A 21,859-nucleotide genomic window follows, 5' to 3' on the forward strand; every position below is an offset into this window, starting at 1 on the left:
TTCTTTTTTTTTCAACATTTAATAAAGTAATGCTGTAATGGAAAAAGAAATAAAAGGGTCCATATTCCGTCGATTATCCAAGGTTGGTATTTCTTCTTCTCCTGAAAAAACAGCTGAAAAAAAACAGTTTCTAGTCTCTTCCATGTTATGTCTGCAGATATTTAGATTCAGGTCCATATCCTTCTTCAGCTGATATCAGCTCGGTGAAAGTTGAGGTCAAGTTGTCTGCAGGTCAGAAATCTCTGCTGTAGATTCAGGTGACGTCATACAGATGGAGAAAGTGATGAATCCAGGTGTCATATTTCTTGAAATTATTTGGCTCTTTGGTGTATTACTCCATGTTGTTTCAGACAACCGTAAACAAGCACTTCTCAAAGTCTTTCATGGTGTTCACAACCAGAACCTTGGACCGGTCCTCTGGACCGAGTGGTTTGACGTAAATCCTGCAGCCTTTAACCCAAGTGTTCTCAATCTGCTTCTGCTTCCTGAGAAGCCGTGCATGTTTGGAGATTTCAGCATTCCTTCTGGTCAGATGGTCGTTCAGATAAGCAGCCGAACCTTTTAGGTTCTTTCGTTGATTCATCAGAGCTAGCTTGTGTTTTTGATTCACAAACCTGATGAGGATCGCTGGTTTACCCGTCTCCTTTCTCCTGGGGAGCAGGTGGCAGGTCTCGATGGTATTGAGATCCAGGGAAATCCCGTTAGATGTGAGAAATAAATTTATTTGCTGATCCAGAGTCTCTCCACCGTGCTCCGTATGAACAGCCCTGCTAGCTACGCTAGCGCTAGCATTAGCATTAGCAGTGCTTGCTCCAGCGTTCAGCTTCGTTCGAGGCTTGATTGGTAATCCAGTGAGAATGACATTACTCAACCTTACTTGCTGTTCCACATCGTCCAGTCTTTTCTCCAGAATGTCGACCCGGTTTTCTCGTTGCTCGTTTTGAGCCCGAAATCTTCGGAACTCTTCCATCATCTCCAACAGTGGCGTTAGCTTAGCTGACAACTGATCCATAAAAGATCTAAGCGTTTCTTGAATATCATCAAGGGTCTTTTTGAGCTCGTCATATTCCTGGGTTTTCTTAGGGGCCATGGTCAGCTCTCTTTTTGGAGAAAATCCACTTATTAAGTCATTTGAAGATAGTTGTATCCGCAGAGAGCCTCGACCACGCGTCTTGCCGTGACCCGGAACCGGAAGGAAAAAAAAATCTGGACATAAAACACTTTATGTTCTTAATTTGTTATTTATTTATTTTTCGTCCTCAAAAAGTATCGATAAGAGTACCATTAAAATACCGGATCGATAAGCAGTATTGATAAGAGTAGTAGTACCGTTAAAACCTAACAATACCCATCCCTACTCCGTACAGTCATCATGCTGTTCTCTCCTAGATCCTCTTTACCGAAGTCACACAACAACACATTAGGGCTGCTCTGTACGTTTTGGAGAAAATGTAAAACTTTCACCTTATGGTTGTGAAAGTATTGTACATAGAAAATATGATGAAAGGCAGAGAGCTCAAGGGCCGCCTGTTAACACCCCCCTCCCCCGCTCTGAAAAATGAAAGTCCCGCCCTTCTGCCTCGCCGATAAGCCATGAAAATTTCGGCCAATCAGATCAACCAGAACGGTTGACAAAAATGCCCCCTTAACACTGACCGTAAAACCAGGTGAGCGCGCAAAAAGGAATTGACCGCGCAATATCACTGTTCAGTTAGGATTGCAGCCGTGCAATTGTAAAATACAGGGTCGCTTGGTTAAAATTGCGCCAGCGCGGTTGTAAGGTTCACTCACTCAGTTCCTAAATACGCCCGCTTAGTTGTCTTTACGCCCTTTCAATTTATGGCAGACATGTAATTCCAGTTAACCAAACTTTATGTTGCGTTCTGTTCTGTGCAAAACATTCGTTTGTGTGGTTAATTTTGAGTACCGTAATTTCCGGATTATAGAGCACACCCGATTACAAGCCGCCGCACAGCGCGTGCGTCAGAAGTTTCCTTCCACAACAAACACTGTTGCTCCGCGGACGGCTCTGCGCTCCGCGCTCGCCAAGCGGGCTCTTTGTCTCCCGTTCCTATCTTCTCCGACGCCCCCCTTGCCAGGGCGGCTCCAAGGAGGAGCGCTTCGTCCCCATTGCGCCGGTGGACCGAGCGAATCGTGTCTGTGCAGAGCAATCGGACTTAATACTGAACGTTTTGTGGATGAGGGGCGGATGCGTTGTTACGTGTGGGAGCCTTCAGACTGCCATCGGTCCAGCAGCTCTATGTGAACGAGCAGCAGGAGAATTCAATTCAATTCCATTCAATTTTATTTGTATAGCCCAAAATCACAACAACAGTCGTCTCGATGGGCTTTGAAGTAAAACATGAACTCAAAAGGATCATGAATACAAAGAGTCAATAGGAAAATACTAAAATAAACTAACAAACTGACTAAGCTATACTGGCATCCCTGCCCTTAGACCCCCCTTCGCGGTAAGGAAAAACTCCTAAAAAAACGGATTCCGAAAAAAAAAAGAAGAAACCTCAGGGGTGCCCACATGAAGGAGGGATCCTCCCCCAGGACGGACAGGCGATGTACCAGTACTCTTAGAGAAGAATTAACTTATCTAAATCTATAACTACATATTTAAAGTCCAGCAGACGAGCTTCATCCAGTCGTGGTTGGGGGGACAGTCAAAGGCGCGAGTCGAGCTGGAGACAGGAACCACAGCCAGGAGCAGGAGCAGAGACGAGGTACTCGGTCAGGTACAGAGCAGAGACGAGCCAGAGATGAGCCGGAGACAGGAACCACAGCCAGGTGTAGGAGCGGGAGCAAAGGCGAGGTAAACGGTCAGGAACTGGAGCACGGATGGGCCAACTGGAGTCTGGAAGCACTCCCACTCCCCAGGAGGGGAGAGGAAAAGAGGGACAATACATGAATCGCACTGTACCAGACAGAGGCATGGAGAACTAAATGATAAATTATGATCAGGAATGGAGGAGAGGAAGGGTAGAAGTAGAAAAGAAAAGAAGACAGAACCCCAGTGCACCATAGTTACCCCAGCTTCAACTTCTAGCAGCCTTTTAAAAGAAATAGTTAAGTTTAATTTAAACAACTTAACATTAAGTTAATAATCTCTGAATACTAACTAGTCTGACAATAAGCCTGTCCAAAGAGGAATGTTTTCAGTCTAACTTTAAATGTAGAAACTGAGTCTGCCTCTCTTACATGAGCTGGGAGTTTATTCCATAAGACAGGGGCTTGGTGGCTAAACGCTCTACCTCCAACCGTACTTTTACTAATTCTAGGAACCACAAGCAGTCCTGCATTTTGCGAGCGAAGTGTTCTCATTGGATGGTAAGGGACTATGAGGTCCTTAATATAGGACGGAGCCAGTCCATGTAAGGCCTTATAGGTTAACAGGAGGATCTTGAACTTGATTCTGGAATTAACTGGGAGCCAATGGAGCGAAACTAACACAGGAGTGATGTGATCTCTTCTGCTAGTTCCAGCTAACAATCTAGCTGCTGCGTTCTGAACAAGCTGGAGACTTCTTAAGGAACTCTTAGGACACGCTGCTAACAAAGAGTTACAGTAATCCAGCCTCGACGTAACAAATGCATGGATGAGTTTTTCAGCATCACTCTTAGAAAGTATATTTCTGATCTTAGCAATGTTCCGCAGGTGAAAAAATGCAGTTCTACACGCCTGAGATATGTGAGCCTTAAATGATAAATCCTGGTCAAATAAAACCCCAAGGTTTCTAACTGTGGAATTGGGGGCTATACTTACACCATCCAGGAAGACTATCTGAGCAGACAGAGCATCTCTGAGGTTTTTAGGTCCAAGTATAATGACCTCAGTTTTTTCTTTTTTTCTTTTTTTTAACCTCAGTTTTTTCTGGGTTCAAGAGGAGGTAATTAATTGTCATCCAGGTCTTGATGTCACTGATGCAGGCGTTCAGTTTCTCTATATTGTCATTCTGGTCAGGTTTCATGGATAAATACAACTGAGTATCGTCGGCATAACAATGAAAATTAATGCTGTGTTTCCTGATTATGTTTCCTAGGGGTAGCATATATAGCGTAAACAGGATGGGTCCTAAGACTGAGCCCTGTGGGACTCCGTAGTTAACTCGAGTGCACTGAGAGGAATGTCCATTTACATTAACAAACTGATACCTATCTGACAGATAGGATTTAAACCACTGGAGAGCAGATCCTCTGATCCCTATGTCATGCTCTAATCTATGGAGTAAAATACTGTGATCGATAGTGTCAAAATCTGCGCTGAGGTCTAACAGGACAAGAATAGAAAGTAGTCCCTTTTCTGAAGCCAATAACAAGTCATTAGAGACTCTAAATAGTGCAGTTTCCATACTGTGGTGGGGTCTAAACCCCAACTGAAAGTCTTCTAAGTGGCTGTTGTCCTGTAGGTGGCAGTAAAGCTGCTTAACTACAACTCTTTCTAGGATTTTAGAAATAAAGGGCAGGTTTGATATCGGTCTATAGTTGGCCAAGATGTTAGGATCCAAACTGGGCTTTTTCAGAAGAGGTTTAACAACTGCATATTTAAAAAACTGTGGCACGTAACACGTTTCCAGAGAGGTATTTATCATTGTTAATATGGGATCATTAATTAGGGGAAAAGTTTCTTTAAAAAGTCTAGTGGGAATTGGGTCTAACAGACACGTTGAGGATTTGGAGGATGTAATAATTGATGCAATTTCTACTTGATCCATAATAGTGAAGCAGTCTAATGTTACAGAGGTTTCTAAGGATGCCTCCACTTCTACCGCTTCAGCCTGCTCTGGGCTGATAGTAGGAATAACTTGATTTAACTTATGTCTAATATTTGAGATTTTATTATCGAAAAGTGTAAGAAAATCATCAAAGCTGAGAGAAACAGGAACATGTGGTTCTACTGAGCTCTGACTGCGAGTTAATTTAGCAATAGTGCTAAAAAGAAATCTGGGATTGTTTCCATTCTCTGATATTAAGGTTGAATAGTACTGGCTTCTAGCTCTACGCAGAGCTTTTTTATAATTTAATAGGCTATGTTTCCAGATGTTCAGAGACTGCTCTGAACCGGAGCGGCGCCATTGTCTTTCCAACTTACGGCTTTCTTGTTTAAGAGAACGTGTTTCAGCGTTAAACCACGGTGCTACTCGGTTTTGTCTAACGAACTTAGGTTTCAAGGGGGCAACAACATCGAGTGTACTCCTGAGGGCTTGTAAGGCATCATTAACAAATTGGTCATTTATATTAGGACTGATGCTATGGGAGCTGGTCTCAGAGTATTTGCTCACAATGTCACCAAGTACTGGCTGAACTGTGAGTTTAAACTCAGACACAGAACGGTCAGTTAAGGTTCTTCTAAGTTGTTTCTTATTCACTAGGGCAGTATCATGTTCTAAATTAAACTGGAAGGTAATCAGAAAGTGATCAGAAATGATGGGGTTAAGAGGAAGGACAGTCAACTGGCTGATCTCTATCCCATGGGTTAAAACAAGGTCCAGGGTGTGCTTGTGACAGTGAGTGGGTTCATTTACATTTTGGGTAGGGCTGGGCGATATGGCCTAAAAATAAAATCTCCGATTTTATGTTTTTTAATTCGATTTCCGATTTTCCCCCCGATTATTTTTTCTTTTCCGCCCACCCTACTTAAGGAAAGCAATACGTACAAACGGCAGACAAGTTCAAGCAAATGTTGCTTTTATTTAATCAAACCCAAGACAAATGTAACCCCCATTTCTGGCATGAATAATAAATAAATGAACACGCTTTTGGATTCAAAGTTAAGTATAAGATTTTTCTTCTTCTCTCTCCCTTTTGGATTTGTGTTTAAATAATTGTCTTGTTTTATATAACTTTTGTCTGGTTTTTGTCTAATTTCGTCATTCTAAACTTGTTTTCACTTATCCAAAATAAAAAGGTTACTGTACTTCTTTACTTAAAGTCCCAGCTGTGTTTTAAGTCCCAATTTGTAGTCTAGACTAAAAGGAGACAAACATTCACCTTGACAGTAGCAGCATTTTCTAAAGGATTAACAATATAGCTCATATCTGGGCTCTAAGGTTATAATTAAATAAAGAAACCCCATCTTTTCCACGGAGAAGATGATGACCCAGCAGTCTAAGGTTAGCAGAAATGTTTCTAGAAAGAAGAGCGGAACCGTCCCGAGTGGGATGGACGCCATCTCTCCGCATGAGACCGGGCTTCCCCCAAAATGCGCTCCAATTATCCACAAAACCAACGCCGTTTTCTGGGCACCATCTAGAAAGCCAGTGGTTGAATGATGAAAAGCGGCTGTACATTTCATCACTGACTAAGTTCGGCAGGGGACCAGAGAAAATTACAGTGTCGGACATCGTCTTAGCAAGTTTACATACCGAAGCTACGTTTAACTTAGCCACATCAAATTGTCTCCGTCGGGCATCATTACCGCCTGCGTGAATCACGACTCGACGGAACCTGGACTTACTCTGAGCTAACATCCTAAGGTTCCCCTCGATGTCACCAACTCTGGCCCCCGGATAACACCTGACTGTAGCCGCTGGGAGCTCCACGTTTCTAACTTCAGAAGAGCCTATAACCAGAGTTGAGTGTTCAGCGGGTGTGTCGCTGAGGGGGGAAAACCTATTACTAACGTGGAGTCTCGGGTGCTCTAAGTTTTTGCGCTTAGCACTATGTTTCCTCCCAACCGGTACAAACCCCTGACTGTCTCCCGGCTGCTGGGAGAACGCTGGGGTGCTAACTGGGTTAGCCCTGGTAGCGCGACCCGCGCTACGAGTAACGACCTGGCTAGCCGGCTTAGCTTCCACTGTGCGGAGCCGCGCTTCTAGCTGCTCTAGCCTGGCCTCCAAGTCTAACACAAGACTACACTTAACACATCTACCGCTATCTTCACTAAAGGAGGCAGGATCGTCACTAAACATATAGCACATGGAGCAGGAGAGAGAGGAAAAGGTGGAAGGAGGAATGGTGGCCATTCTAGGTTCTAAGCTAAGGCTAGCGGTGTTTAGGTAAAGAGAAGTGGTTTATTTAGCAAAATGAGAAAGTGAACAGCAAGCGGTTTAACAGTAGTGTATCACTACTAAAAGGTGCTAGAAGTGAATATTAATCCAGATAACCCTTAGAGTAAGCAATAGTAGTCAGGCTAATGCGAAACAAGAGAACAGTAGTCAAGCACGAATAGTGCTGGGAAACGCTCACCCGGAAATGACGTCACAGGAACATGTCTCCAGCTCACACGGAGGCTGTGAGCTTTTCAATGCAAAATTCCGCTCAGTCCAAACGAACACGTCAATTTGTGTTTCCAGTCGTGTCCCGACAAAATAAAGGCTGATGTTATTCCCACATATTTACGTTCAGCCAAGCTGCAGATTGCAGCTTTTCCCGCATCAATTCATGTTCATCCAGGCTAAATGTTGTTAGTGCATGCTAGCCTTCACCTACAGGGCTCGACATAGCCATTTGTCCGCTGGCCCGGTCCTGTTTTTCGAGCAGTACGGACCACAAGACTTTATTTTTCACTTGTCCGCTCGGGCCACTAAAATATCTAACGGATAATATATTTTTCAACTTTTTCAATAAAGTATATTTTGCGAAAACGTGTAGATTTACCTCGTCTTCATAATTTACTTTTTCTGCTAGTCCTGTGTTCAGACTTCAAGGGTTTCTATGGGAAACCTTTTATCACTTCTCCTTCTCTCCCGCCTGCCCGCGTGGCTTTCACTGCCGAGCACCACGCGGCACGCGCTCACTACTTTTTTTTTCCAACTTTATTGAATGTAACAATTCAATACAAAACAATGTTAAACAGCAACAACGAAGGAACAAGCCAGTGGGTTATTATTACATTTGATTATAAATCCGACACTGTCACTGAAGAGAGACTGAAGCATGTCAGAGATGTGGAAGACATGGCAGGAATAGATAGGAATATGTTAGATGGAGTAATGGGTGGATTTAGTAGTATGGACAGCAAGATATTTAATGAATGCATTGAAGATGAAACTGTATGCACTAAGCCAGGGGTCGGCAACCCATGGCTCCGGAGCCAGATGTGGCTCTTTCATCCTTCTGTTGTGGCTCCCTGTGACTTTGGAAAATAATGAGTATTTTATAAAAATTCAAATTTATTTTAGTTTGTTCATTTTTCATGGCATTTCAAAGCCGCTGCTGGCTCCGTGCGAGGCACGTGCCACGTAAAAAACAGCTTCCTTGGTGGGCTCGTGTTTGACGGGCGAGGGCTGCGGAGCTGAAAGCAGGAGGAGACACGCGGGGCGGCTTCAATAAACACCCTGGGTCTGGAGTGATTTTCTGCCGGGGGCTTGGCGTGGCGCCGAGCGGGGAGCGGCTTTCTGGTGACGGAGAGTTAGCGCCGGTGTTTTGGACTTGCGTGTGCGGTGATGTGTGTTTCAGAGCAGGGGAGCTTGTTGCGTCGGTCGCGATCGACCGGTCATCTTCGGGGACGTGGGGGAGATTGAAGGGGAAGAGAGTGCTTCTTGAAAATCCACCAGCCAATCAAAATCCTCACAGAAAAGAACGGGACTTGATTGACATGCAGAATGGCCAATCGGACATCCTCTGACACATACGTCACTGCAGACGCGAGTTTAAATTCACTGAGCGCAGGCTCTGTCATCAGAGCGGCTTTTTCTCCCCGCTGCACATCATGTCCCCGGTAGAAGTCCAGCAACCGAAGTTTATTAAAGCCGCCCCGCGTGTCTCCTCCTGCTATAAGCTCTGCAGTTCTCGCCCGATAAATACGAGCTCATCAAGGAAGCTGTGAGGCACGCGCTTTATACTGTTGCTGTGCGGCGCGCGTGCCACGAGGGAGAAGGGGCGTGTGCAGGTAAAAATGGGGGTGTGAGCACGGAGCGGAGGTGAAATATATGAAATATATTGTGTGTTCGGAGGACGGAGCACTAAATAAAGAGTAGTCGTCGTTCCCAGAATAACTGTTTTGGAGTCATTTTTAATCCGCTCTGAAGGTTGAGGGTTTCAAACAGGGAAGTGAACCCCGAAGGAGAATTGCCTTCGGCCCTGAAGGAAATCTCCCCTGCGCTTCTGACCACGGTCGGAAAGACGAGAGAAAAAGAGAAGTCATCGCGCTGCGAAAGGTTCAACAAATACGGAGCCAGCAGCGCCAAATGCCTCACTCCCCGCATTGCACCGTTTACAGCAGAGCATGAATACGATGGTCGCTGCTTTCTGTCTTTGTAATAAAACGCCTCATCTGTTAATACAAAAGTATCTTTATGTAAACTCACTGTGTAGTTTTTAACCATCAGTACATAAACAATAATGTTGAAATAAACATGTAACAAATAAACATGAAGATGAAAAGAAAGAAGTACTTTTTTTATCTTTTCTGGACCGTGATCTACACTCATGTCCTTGAAAATCGATCGCGATCCACGTAATGAGCACCCTTGATATAATATAAACATGCATAATATATATAATGATGTCAAAACGGGTTGTGGCTCCGGGTGCTTTTTTTTTCATTAGGGGCGGTCCGAAATGGCTCTTTGAATAAAAAAGGTTGCCGACCCCTGCACTAAGCTTTAAGCTGAAAAACAAAGAATCAAAGGCAACTCCAAATACCTGAATCTCAGACTCAAATGCAGTATAATGTCAAACTACTTAATTTTGTTTTTCTTTACAACACTGTAAGCAGTAAGTATTTCTAGTTAGCTGAATGATCTCAGTTAGTCCTGCACGATATGAGGAATAACTCGCGATATGCGATATCAGAGATTAAAATTGCGATAACGATATAATTTACGGTACATAAACAAATAGCAAAATAACCAAATAACCATTCCCATTTCATTGCAACAGTTTAAAAATTATACTCCAAATGACCCACGTTGACATAGGTGACAAACATTTAACATAATAGGGCTCCATCTGATTGGTCAACAACGTGAAGGCGTCCATCCGATTGGTCAAATTCATTAAGGGATTTATTTGATTCGTTAAATGGTTCAAGCTGCCATTAGATTGTTTTAACACAGTTAAGATTTATGATTAATTGCGATATTTGCCGTCTTTTGCGATATGCATATTGCAGAGCTGGATTTTGCGATAACGATAAATTTGCGGTATATTGTGCAGGCCTAATCTCAGTCATTTATTTTTATTTAGTTTTTCAATTATTTAATTTAATTAAGTAACTAAAGTAACTAAAAAGTAAAGGTAGCTTTGCAACAGTAACAAAAAGCAGAACGTCAAGGCAGTCAGAGCAGAAAAGTAAATAAAACTTCTTAACTATTGATTACGAATAAATGTGAAATAGCAGTGATTAGAAGCAGCATGAAAACTTCTGAACTAGTGTTACCTACTACACTGCAGTGCTCTCTTCAAAACATCTGAAACAGACTAGAGCAGATTTAAGTTTGATATGGTCTATTTTCAGTCATTGAAAAGTGTTAAATTAGTGCTAGATGTCACCAGAATGCACCAAGTTGCACCATATTAAAATTTTCCGGGGGGGCATGCCCCCGGACCCCCCTAAAGTTGCAAGCACCTGCGGAGCGGCGGGTCCTGCTGTGCGCAGTGTCGGGCCAGTAACTTTCAGGCAGGGCCAGTAACTTTCAAAAACTACTGGCCCTGTGGGCCAGTGCAAATTTCTGGGCTATGTCAACCCCTGACCTAACTATACTTCTGGCTTCGTTCTGGCAGAAAAAAGCACTGACCACACAGATTAAAAATAAAATGAGCGAACAGGCGCTTCATAATAACCACAACATAGCAATAATATACGTACGTTTAAAAGATCATCTCGTATATTACGGAGCTGCGAATAGATGGGCTCGTGTCACTATGACTCTGATGTAAATTCACTTCTAAGCATGTGCTGTTCTCTCCGTTGCGCAGCAGAGCGGCTTTTCCAAACCAGTTGGTGATGGTGGATTTTTTCAGGCTGCTTTTAACGATTGCTTTTAACTTGAAAGCTGCATCATATAGTAGTGGCGATCACATGCACGTTGGGGTCAAATGGCACCAAAGGATTCTTGGATGCGGCTGGGCATGTGTGTTTCTTTTTGTTGAACCCTGACTGAAGTGTCTAAGACCTGAAGTAAGGTCCGTGCTGTTTGGATGCTTAGAGGTGTGTTGAAAAATAAATGACTTGTTGCTTGGAATTGGATAGAGTATTCAACCTCTGCTCTGAGTCCGCTAGTACGTCCATGGCGGCCGTCAATTAAAGCCATAAATTAGCCGCGTCACTGAATAAGGCGCAGGGCTGCAAGCGCAGGAAAAAAGTAGCGGCTTATGGTCCGGAAATTACAGTATTTATTTATTTATCTGTTAAGCCAGTGCTTCTCAAATAGCGGGGCGCGCCCAGATGGGATGCCGGGGGGCGCGCCCAGCAGCAGCGGTCTTAGGCAAAGGTGCGAAAATTTAACGGGGGTCGGCGGTGACAGCAGCTCAGTGCTTGGTAAAAATCTGTGCCACTGTTTGTTTCTTCCTATCTCTTATATCACAGAGTTTTTAACAGCCTGAAACAGTGAACTGCCGTCCCTGCAGGTGCACGCTCCCGTCTCCTGTCACACGCGGCTCCCGTGTGAGAGATAATGAAAGGGGAGGGGTGGTGGGATCCAGCTGAGAGTCGGAACGTGCCTTTAGATTCCCCAGCTCATGCTAATAATGTCATTCTATGACCTATTGTAGACATTTTGGTGACGTCTTTATTTTCCATATTCTTTGTCTGCCTGTTGTTTATTCGGTGTCCGTATTTGACATAAAGACAGCAGGTAATGCAGGAAAACATCTGCACTCTGAGATCAGAAATAAAGAATCATTTAGAATCAGCACAATGTTTTTTACCTCTTTCTTCAGACTAAAAACGTTAAATATATTGGTGCTGCTGTGTTAATGTTTCAGATCAATTTATATTTAATATTATTTATTGATTGAATTATTTTTCTCTGCATCAAATGGTTCAGTTGGTCAAAATTTTTCTAGTTTAAATAAGGACTGACAGATATTTTTATTTTAAGCTTTTCTTCTATTTTAGACTATAACATGGTTTCTTTGTGGCAAAAGAAATTTAATATTTGTTGAAAGTGGATTTATATTGCTTTTTTTATTGTTAAAAGATACAATTTTAGGTATACTTACACAAAGTTTATATATACTACCCTAATATATTGTCTTCGTGGCGAGTGTGTGTCTGTGTGTGTGTGTGAGGGGGAGGAGGGAGGGGCGCGAAATATTTTCCTTTTCCTAAGGGGGCCTTGCAAAAAATAATTGAGAAGCACTGTGTTGAACCAACAACTACACAAACTACTCTTCTGTCTTCGTTTGGAATTAAACTTCCAAGCAACTCAACTTGTGCAAATGCAATTACGCGTGCGGTGGGAGTATTCATAGCCACGGACATGCAACCTTATTCGGTGGTGGAAAACTCGGTTTTCAGGCATTTAATTAGCGTGCTAGAGCCACATATTAATCACTCACATGAATCAGTATAAATCTATTGTTTTTCTTTGTTGTTGTTTTTTTAAGGGTAAATCTATTGTTCACTTTTGGACTTCTTTTGAATATTTATTGTCACGGTGCCTCCGGCTGCTACCCCTCCCCTCCTTGCTCCTTCATTGGAACCAGCTGACCTTCATCTCCTCATCACCCTGCCAGCCTTCATAAGGGAGATCCTCACAAGTATCCAGCGCCAGTCCGTTATACTCACTCCGGTGATCACGCCTGGCCTCAAGTTGAGTTACTCTCGCTCTAGTAATCCAAGCTTGTACTTACCGTCTGTCTCACGTCTTCAGGTCTTCTCGCCATTGGTCAAGCTGGTTCCTCGCCACGTTCCTGCCTCATCGTTCCTGCCCTCTTCTCTCACTCCAAGTGGTGCTCGCCGTCCTCGGCTCTCCACCTCGTCACAGGCGGTCCACGCCGTCCTCGGCGCTCCACCTCGTCACAGGCTGTCTACGCCGTCCTCGGCGCTCCACCTCGTCACAGGCTGTCCCGCATCGTCCTCGGTGCTCTCCCTCGCTTCCAGCAGTTTCCAGCATCCACGACGTCCCCTGTCTTCTATAATTAAACATCCTGTTACTACATCGCCTCCTGAGTTTCTTCCGGGTTCCAGCATCTGCGTCTCCCTAGTAGTCCGACCATGACAGAACGGACTGGCCATTACCCAGACCCAGCTGACCCGGAAGGACTCCGCTTGGCCGTCACTCACCAAGGCATCGCTCTGGGACGGCAAGCTGAATCCCTCAACCAGATGGCCGCCGCCCAGCAGGACCTTTTCCGTCGCTTGGACGGTATTTCTCAGGCTCTGATGGATTTAACCGGCCGAGGACCTACTAACGCCACAGCCAGCAGCACGGGTTCCGCCACCGGAAGCCCGGGCCCCGCTACAGACAATGCAGCTAATGAAAACATCCGGCTCCTTCCTGAGCCTTTCCTAGGTGACGTAGGAGCCTGCGGGGGTTTCCTCCTGCAATGTCGTTTGATCTTCCAGCAGGCACCTCGGCACTATCATGCAGACCACAGCAAAATCACCCTTATAGTGAACTCTCTCCGGGGTAAAGCGCTTCAATGGGCACAGGCTTACCTGACTGCTAATCCCATCTCTCAAATTCCTTTCGAACGCTTTTTAGGAGAGTTCCGGCTGGTTTTCGATCAACCCCGCAAGGAGGAGGAGGCCACCCGCCGTCTGCTAGCCCTCAAACAACGCCACAAATCCGTGAGTGACCATCTAATAGACTTTCGGATTCTAGCCGTGGAGGCGGGTTGGCCGGATATAGCCCTTAAAGGGGTGTTCTACAAATCCCTTAATGACTCGATCAAAGATCATTTATGTTCGCAACCCGAGGCTAGATCTTTTGAAGAGCTCGTCACCGCAGCCTTGTGGTCCGACGTGCGTCTCCGTGAACATCATGCCGAGCGCCCCCGCCAAGACAAGAGACCCTTTGCCAGTGTTTCTCCTCCATCCCCTGCTACTAACTATGTTCATGTTATGTCTCACGATTCTGTCGGACGCTCCACAGAGGAACCCATGCAGATTGGACATTCTAAGCTCACTCCTGAGGAGCGGCAGAGACGAAGAGATGAGGGGGCGTGTTTCTATTGCGGCCAAACCGGTCACCTCGTTCATCAATGTAAGCTTCGTTTAAACACCCAAACCCCCCGTTAGACGACAGGCCGCGGGCGGGTCCATCTTCTCTCGCCACTGAGAGTTCTTTTTTATATATTCCTGTCAAGCTAAGTTTTTTGTCAAATACCTTCGAGGGTAAAGCTCTCATTGACTCTGGTTCAGAACAAAGTTTTATTGATGACCTTCTGGTTTCTGATCTCAACCTTCCCACAGAACTTTTGGATCTCCCTGTCAAAGCGGCTGGTTTAGGAGGCCAGATCCTCACTCAGATCACCCATCGCACTAGGCCCGTTCATCTCATCACGTCTGGTAACCATCACGAATTCATACAGTTTTACATCACCAAATCCCCCCAGTCTCCCATCATTCTAGGTTTTCCCTGGCTCTGCACCCACAACCCCCAGTTCGATTGGGTTAATCTCCACGTCACTAACTGGAGCACGACCTGCATGGCCAACTGTCTTTGCTCCGCCTTTCCCTCGGTCCGTCCTCATAACGATCCGGATCCTGAGATTATCGATCTCTCGAAGGTACCACCCTGCTATCACGACCTGAGAACTGTGTTTAGCAAGACTAGGGCGGGTTATCTACCTCCTCACAGGCCCTACGATTGTTCTATTGAACTTTTGAAAGGCGCCACCTTGCCAAAAGGGAGGTTGTTTAATCTATCGGGTCCGGAGAAACTCTCTATGGAGAAATATATCCAGGAAGCCCTTTCATCGGGTCAAATTCGCTCCTCATCGTCTCCGTGGGGGCTGGCTTCTTTTTCGTTCAGAAAAAGGATAAAACATTACGACCTTGTATTGACTTCCGCGAACTTAATCAAATTACTGTAAAAAATAAATATCCTCTTCCGCTCATTGATGCTGCTCTGGACTCTGTTCAAGAAGCTCTGGTTTTTTCAAAGTTAGATCTTCGTAATGCTTATCATCTGGTTCGTATGAGGGAGGGGGACGAGTGGAAAACCGCTTTTAACACTCCACTCGGTCACTTTGAGTATTTGGTGATGCCTTTCGGGCTCACTAACGCCCCCGCCATTTTCCAAAATCTTGTTAACGACGTACTCCGTGATTTTCTGAACCGTTTTGTCTTTGTGTACCTGGATGACATCCTTATTTACTCCCGGAACCAGGAACAACATATCCACCATGTCCGCCAGGTCCTCTCTCGGTTGCTAGAAAATCAATTATACGTTAAAGCAGAGAAATGCGAGTTTCACGTTCCCACAATTTCTTTTCTCGGTTTCATAATCGATTCTGGTAACATCCGTCCTGATCCTGCCAAGATCACAGCCGTCACGAGTTGGGAACCTCCCAAGTCTCGGAAACAACTCCAACGTTTTCTCAGTTTCGCAAACTTCTACCGTCGCTTCATAAGGAATTATAGTAGCATTGCTGCCCCCTTGACTCAACTCATCTCTATTAATATACAGTTTATCTGGACCCCTGAAGCTCATTCTGCGTTCGACAAACTTAAGAACCTCTTTACTACCGCTCCCATCCTCATTCAGCCTGACCCCTGCCGAAAATTCATCGTCGAGGTCGACGCCTCCGACTCAGGCGTGGGAGCGGTCCTCTCCCAACGTGAGATAAATACAGGGAAACTAAAACCATGCGCGTTCTTTTCTAGAAAACTCTCCGCGGCGGAAAGAAACTATGACGTCGGTAACCGAGAACTCCTCGCCATAAAGCTCGCCCTAGAGGAGTGGCGCCACTGGCTCGAGGGGGCTGAACATCCGTTCATTGTGTGGACGGATCATAAAAATCTGGTCTACCTCCGTTCCGCTAAGCGTCTGAACTCACGCCAAGCCCGCTGGTGCCTTTTTTTATATAGATTTAACTTTTCCATCACATATAGACCCGGCAGCAGAAACGTCAAACCAGACGCCTTATCCCGCCTCTACAGTGCAGGGGATGACCAGGAAAGCTTTCCCATTATTTCACCTACCTGTATTGTGGGGAATTTAACATGGGACATCGAGAGCCGTGTCATCCAGGCCCAAGGGGAGGAACCGGATCATCCCCCGGCTCCCCCTAACACTCTATATGTCCCATCCTCCCTCCGTTCAGATGTGCTTGTCTGGGGGCACACATCTCGTATAGCCTGTCATGGAGGCACCCATAGGACTCTCAAACTCCTGCAACGCCGTTTTTTCTGGCCCTCCATGGAACAGGACGTTAGGGAATTCATCGCTGCCTGGACCGTCTGAGCCCGCTCTAAATCGTCTAATTCCCCTCCTGCTGGTCTGCTCCATCCTCTGCCTATTCCGCAACGCCCCATGTCCCATTTAGCCATGGACTTTATCACTGGGTTGCCCCCCTCAGTAGGTCACACCGTCATCCTCACAGTCATCGACCGTTTTTCTAAGTCTGCCCATTTCATCCCCCTTTCCAAGCTGCCCACCGCCACTGAGACGGCCGACATCTTGGTTCAGAACGTTTTTCGTCATCACGGCATACCCAGTGATATCGTGTCTGATCGTGGTCCCCAGTTTGTGTCTCAGGTGTGGCGGGCCTTCTGTTCTGCTCTGGGTGCCACGGTCAGTCTCTCGTCTGGACACCATCCCCAATCCAACAGGCAGGCTGAGCGCGCCAACCAGGAGCTTGAGGCCGCTCTCCGCTGTCTGGCCGCTCAGAACCCCTCTAGCTGGTCCTCGTTCCTTGTGTGGATCGAATACGCCCAGAACAGCCATCCGTCCTCAGCTACCGGTATGTCCCCGTTCGAAGCATCCCTCGGGTACTCTCCACCCCTGTTCCCCTCGCAGGAGTTGGATTTGGCTGTCCCCTCTGTCCAGCATCATCTGCGGCGTGTCCAGCGCATCTGGACTCAGGCCAGGGCCGCTCTCCTGCGAACCAGGGAGAAGAACTGCCGTATTGCTAATCGCCATCGGGTGGAGAGTCCCGCCTACCAACCGGGACAGAGGGTGTGACTCTCTTCGCGGGACATACCGCTTCAAGCCACTTCCCGCAAGTTAGCCCCTCGCTACATCGGGCCTTATCCCGTCGAGAAGGTCATAAACCCCTCCTGTGTGCAGCTGCGGCTCCCGGCGGCCCTGAAGGTACACCCTACCTTTCATGTTTCACAGCTGAAGCCCGTCCGGGAGAGTCTGTTGTGCCCGCCGTCCGCTTCCCCACCGCCCGCCCGGGTCATCGATGGCGCTCCTGCCTACACTGCCAGCAGGGTGTTGGATGTTCGCCGCCGGGGCCAGGGATTTCAGTTCCTCGTGGACTGGGAGGGTTACGGTCCGGAGGAGCGTTCATGGGTCTCCCGCTCCCTTATTCTGGACCGTGCCCTCATCGACGATTTCTATCGGGCCCACCCAGATAGTCGTCCGGGACCGCCTGGAGGCGGTCGTTGAGGGGGGGGTACTGTCATGGTGCCTCCGGCTGCTACCCCTCCCCTCCTTGCTCCTTCATTGGAACCAGCTGACCTTCATCTCCTCATCACCCTGCCAGCCTTCATAAGGGAGATCCTCACAAGTATCCAGCGCCAGTCCGTTATACTCACTCCGGTGATCACGCCTGGCCTCAAGTTGAGTTACTCTCGCTCTAGTAATCCAAGCTTGTACTTACCGTCTGTATCACGTCTTCAGGTCTTCTCGCCATTGGTCACGCTGGTTCCTCGCCACGTTCCTGCCTCATCGTTCCTGCCCTCTTCTCTCACTCCAAGTGGTGCTCGCCGTCCTCGACTCTCCACCTCGTCACAGGCGGTCCACGCCGTCCTCTGCGCTCCACCTCGTCACAGGCTGTCCCGCATCGTCCTCGGTGCTCTCCCTCGCTTCCAGCAGTTTCCAGCATCCACGACGTCCCCTGTCTTCTATAATTAAATATCCTGTTACTACATCGCCTCCTGAGTTTCTTCCGGGTTCCAGCATCTGGGTCTCCCTAGTAGTCCGACCATGACATTTATTTTGTTATTATTATTATTATTATAATTAATAGACTTATTTTTTTATTATTTATTGACTTATTATTTATGTATTGTGATTATTTATTGTTTGTATTGACATACTATTGATTTATTATTTTTTTTATTATTGACTTATTGTTGGGTTTTTCTAAATAATTTAAATTACATGTCAAAGAGGTCTAAAACTCCTAAATGTTTACAAATTATTTTTGAATTCTTTGTAATATTTTTTTATTTGTAAGAAGTCCTGCAACAATGCATTTTCATTGAATTTTGAGCTTTTAAGGCTGACTGTTTCTCTTCTTTAACAACAACAAATGATGTATCTATATATATATATTATATATATAAATATAATATATTTACATACATGTATAAATATATATAAATTAAAAAATATATAGTATATAAAAGCTACTTAGACACCTCTAAAAGCAATAGAAATCATTGTCATGTGGGTGTTGTCGACCTCACCTCACCGTCGGTCAGGCTTCTAAAATGGGCATGTCTCCTCTAGTGATATAACTCATTGATTCCAACAGCCTCCCCGCCCAACGTAGTCCGCTACTATATTTTCATGAGAAAAAAATAAACACAGAACCATCCCTAAAACCTTCAATAGCCAATTTTCATCCGTAAATTTAGAACCAAAATCGACCAAATCTGGTAACACTGTGGATGTGTTGAGGTGCACACTCCCCCCTAGTGTTGAGGTGCATGCTTTGCACCGTCACGTTCACTGATGCATCTTCCATCAATGTACGGTAGTCAGGGTGCTGCTTCTTATTTCTGAGTAAAGGAGTAGCCAATCACAAATGTGTCTCCGCCTTTTCTGGTTTGATTGACAGACTCATTCTGCTGAAAAAGCTCATTATGAAATAAATAAGTCATTCTGAAAAACAGCAACATCAAGATTCAAGTAAGTAAATTGCACAAATTAGTTTACAAATGTACACAACTATTTACAGGTTGGAAGAATAGTCATACATTTATGATGGAAGATTTATCTCACAGACTTCTGCACAGAGACAGATACACACAGGATTCACTTTACATAAAAGCTTCAGCAGACACTATCGCTCTGTAAGAAACTTGTCACTGCCACTTTTATGTCTGTCATTGATTTTGGTGATGTGATTTATATGATTGCTTCTGCTGATGCTTTACATGCTTTGGACACTGTTTTTCATGGTGCACTGCGTTTTATAACAAACATGAGGTCACTAACCCATCACTGTGTACTGTATGCTTTGTGTTATGCTCAGGTGGGTTTACCCTCATCTGTTTTAACTTCATTTCAAGTCATTGCTAATTTATTGCTTTTTCATTCACGATCATGTTTTTGGGTCCGAATCCAAAAGAAATGAGCAAACAGTGAAAATGTCATCTGTCAGTCTGTCATCAGGGTGGGTCCCACCTGACTGAATGGACCAAGTTCCTGGACCTCTAGCTGCATCACTGCTCCTGAACACACTTTTCTGGTTGATTTCAGGTTGGAGAGATGCAGTTTGTCAGAGATCAGCTGTGAAGCTCTGGGCTCAGCTCTGAAGAAAAATCTGTCTAATCTGACAGAACTGGTCCTGAGCGAGAACCAGAACCTGCAGGATTCAGGAGTTCTTCATCTGTGTGGTTTTCTGGAGAGTCCAGACTGCAGACTCTGAGGTCAAGATTCAAGTTTTATTGCCGTTTGCACATGCGGTACATCGGAATTTGTCTTTGGCATCTCTCATGTCAGGGTAGGTAAAAAAAAAAGGACAAAAGAAAGAAATAACATGAAATAAAAACAAAGATATTTTGGAAAATATTGATTTGGAGATCTGAGTTTCTGAAAAAAAGCCATAGAATTATAATAATATTCACCATGATTAAAATTCATATTTTAAAATGGTGTTTTAAAAATAATGAACAGGTTTCTAAAGCAAAATGAAAAATATTTAATAATATAATGGCTAATTTAAAATCAGTGTGTACATTTTTCACAATTTCATGATCTTTTGATGTATTGATGAGAGATTTATTGTGATTGTGTATTTACATGAGGTCATATTTATTTATTCAATTATGAACAGTTTGGGGCTCCATACATGATTGGTCCAAAATGCTTAACAGCTCTAAAAGATACCGAAGCCACAACATAATGTTCTGATATAATCTTTGTTGTCAATAACAACAACAAATCCAATCGCCATTCTGAGTCACGTTTTTAGGGCAACCAGTTGCCAATCGTGATTAGCTAGTTCAAAGTCCACCCCCCATCACTGAAAGCTGCTCAGAAGAAGCTGTCAATCAAATATTCGAGGTGGGGCCAGTGGGCACCACACCTTTTACTGAGGCATCTGATTGGTCAGTTTATAACTTGAATAACTAGCAAAAAAGAAAACATATTATGAAAAAAAACACAAAGATTAGCAACAAGATATTAAGAAAAATGTTTCACAGCAAGAATGGTAATTCTATCTATTTAGAATGACTGAGTAACAGCTGCATGTTTATCTATAGACGTCTAATGGAGCTTGGCTTCTTAGAGAGAGCAGCTACTTCCTATTTGGAACCCGGGGGGTGAGGGATGGGGTGCCATACAGTCCAGTGATGATATAGTCTATGCTTTTTGGCATAGACTCCTTTTAGACAGCTCCTCATGGTTTGACTACTAACTAATAAACAGTGTTGGGGGTAATGAATTACATAGTAACTTACTAACAGTAGTTACTTTGGTCAGTAATGGAGTATTTCAGATCACAGGCTCCGTAGTAATACATTACTACGGAGTAATACATTACTACGGAGCCCGTGTCCTGACATTAAGATATAAATATATATCTTGTTCCCACAGATTAATATCTTGTTCCCACAGGTTATTATGTCGTTCGCACGAAATACTATTCCGTTCCCACAAGATACTATTGCGTTCCCACAAGATACTATTGCGTTCCCTCAAAATACTATTCCGTTCCCTCGAAATGATTAACTCGTGCGAACGCAATAATTATGTCGTTCGAACGCAATAATTAATCCGTTCGAACGCAATAATTATTCACGTCATAAGTCATTCACGCGGATATGCTCTCTGTACGCCGGCAAGAATGGTCGATCTGTTATTTTCTCGATGAAAATCTGAAAAATATCATATTAAGCTGGATGCTTCGCCTAAAGCACTTACCTTTAGCTTGTAGCATAACAACAATAGCAGTACGTCCCGTTTCCCAGCGTGCTTTGCTGCCAATCACTGGCCAATCACCGTGTCCCTGTGACCAAGGTCTAACAACAAGACCAATGATAATGTCAGGACATTACTACTTATATATACGAAATAATTAATTCCAACAAAATAATAATCTGATATACACTCAGGTCCATAAATATTGAGACAGAAACAATTCCAACACTATCGCTCTGTAAGAAACTTGTCACTGCCACTTTTATGTCTGTCATTGATTTTGGTGATGTGATTTATATGATTGCTTCTGCTGATGCTTTACATGCTTTGGACACTGTTTTTCATGGTGCACTGCGTTTTATAACAAACATGAGGTCACTAACCCATCACTGTGTACTGTATGCTTTGTGTTATGCTCAGGTGGGTTTACCCTCATCTGTTTTAACTTCATTTCAAGTCATTGCTAATTTATTGCTTTTTCATTCACGATCATGTTTTTGGGTCCGAATCCAAAAGAAATGAGCAAACAGTGAAAATGTCATCTGTCAGTCTGTCATCAGGGTGGGTCCCACCTGACTGAATGGACCAAGTTCCTGGACCTCTAGCTGCATCACTGCTCCTGAACACACTTTTCTGGTTGATTTCAGGTTGGAGAGATGCAGTTTGTCAGAGATCAGCTGTGAAGCTCTGGGCTCA

General features: G+C 44.7%; 1 protein-coding gene and 1 long non-coding RNA gene across 4 annotated transcripts in view; one reads left to right on the forward strand and one right to left on the reverse strand.

Moving 5' to 3' along the window:
* LOC144986665 (NACHT, LRR and PYD domains-containing protein 12-like) overlaps positions 1-21,859 on the forward strand; it is a 515,000-nt gene that overhangs the window by 163,911 nt on the left and 329,230 nt on the right. The gene's annotated exons all lie outside the window — the stretch shown is intronic.
* Positions 1,231-15,905, reverse strand: LOC144988235 (uncharacterized). Its single transcript, XR_013652079.1, has 2 exons — positions 3,869-15,905; positions 1,231-3,837 (listed from the first exon to the last, which is right to left on the reverse strand). It is a non-coding gene; the product is annotated as an uncharacterized LOC144988235 (long non-coding RNA).

The sequence above is a fragment of the Oryzias latipes genome, chromosome 2, assembly GCF_053564925.1.
Source record: "Oryzias latipes strain Hd-rR chromosome 2, Olatipes_Hd-rR_3.1".
Taxonomy (NCBI): Eukaryota; Metazoa; Chordata; class Actinopteri; order Beloniformes; family Adrianichthyidae; genus Oryzias; species Oryzias latipes.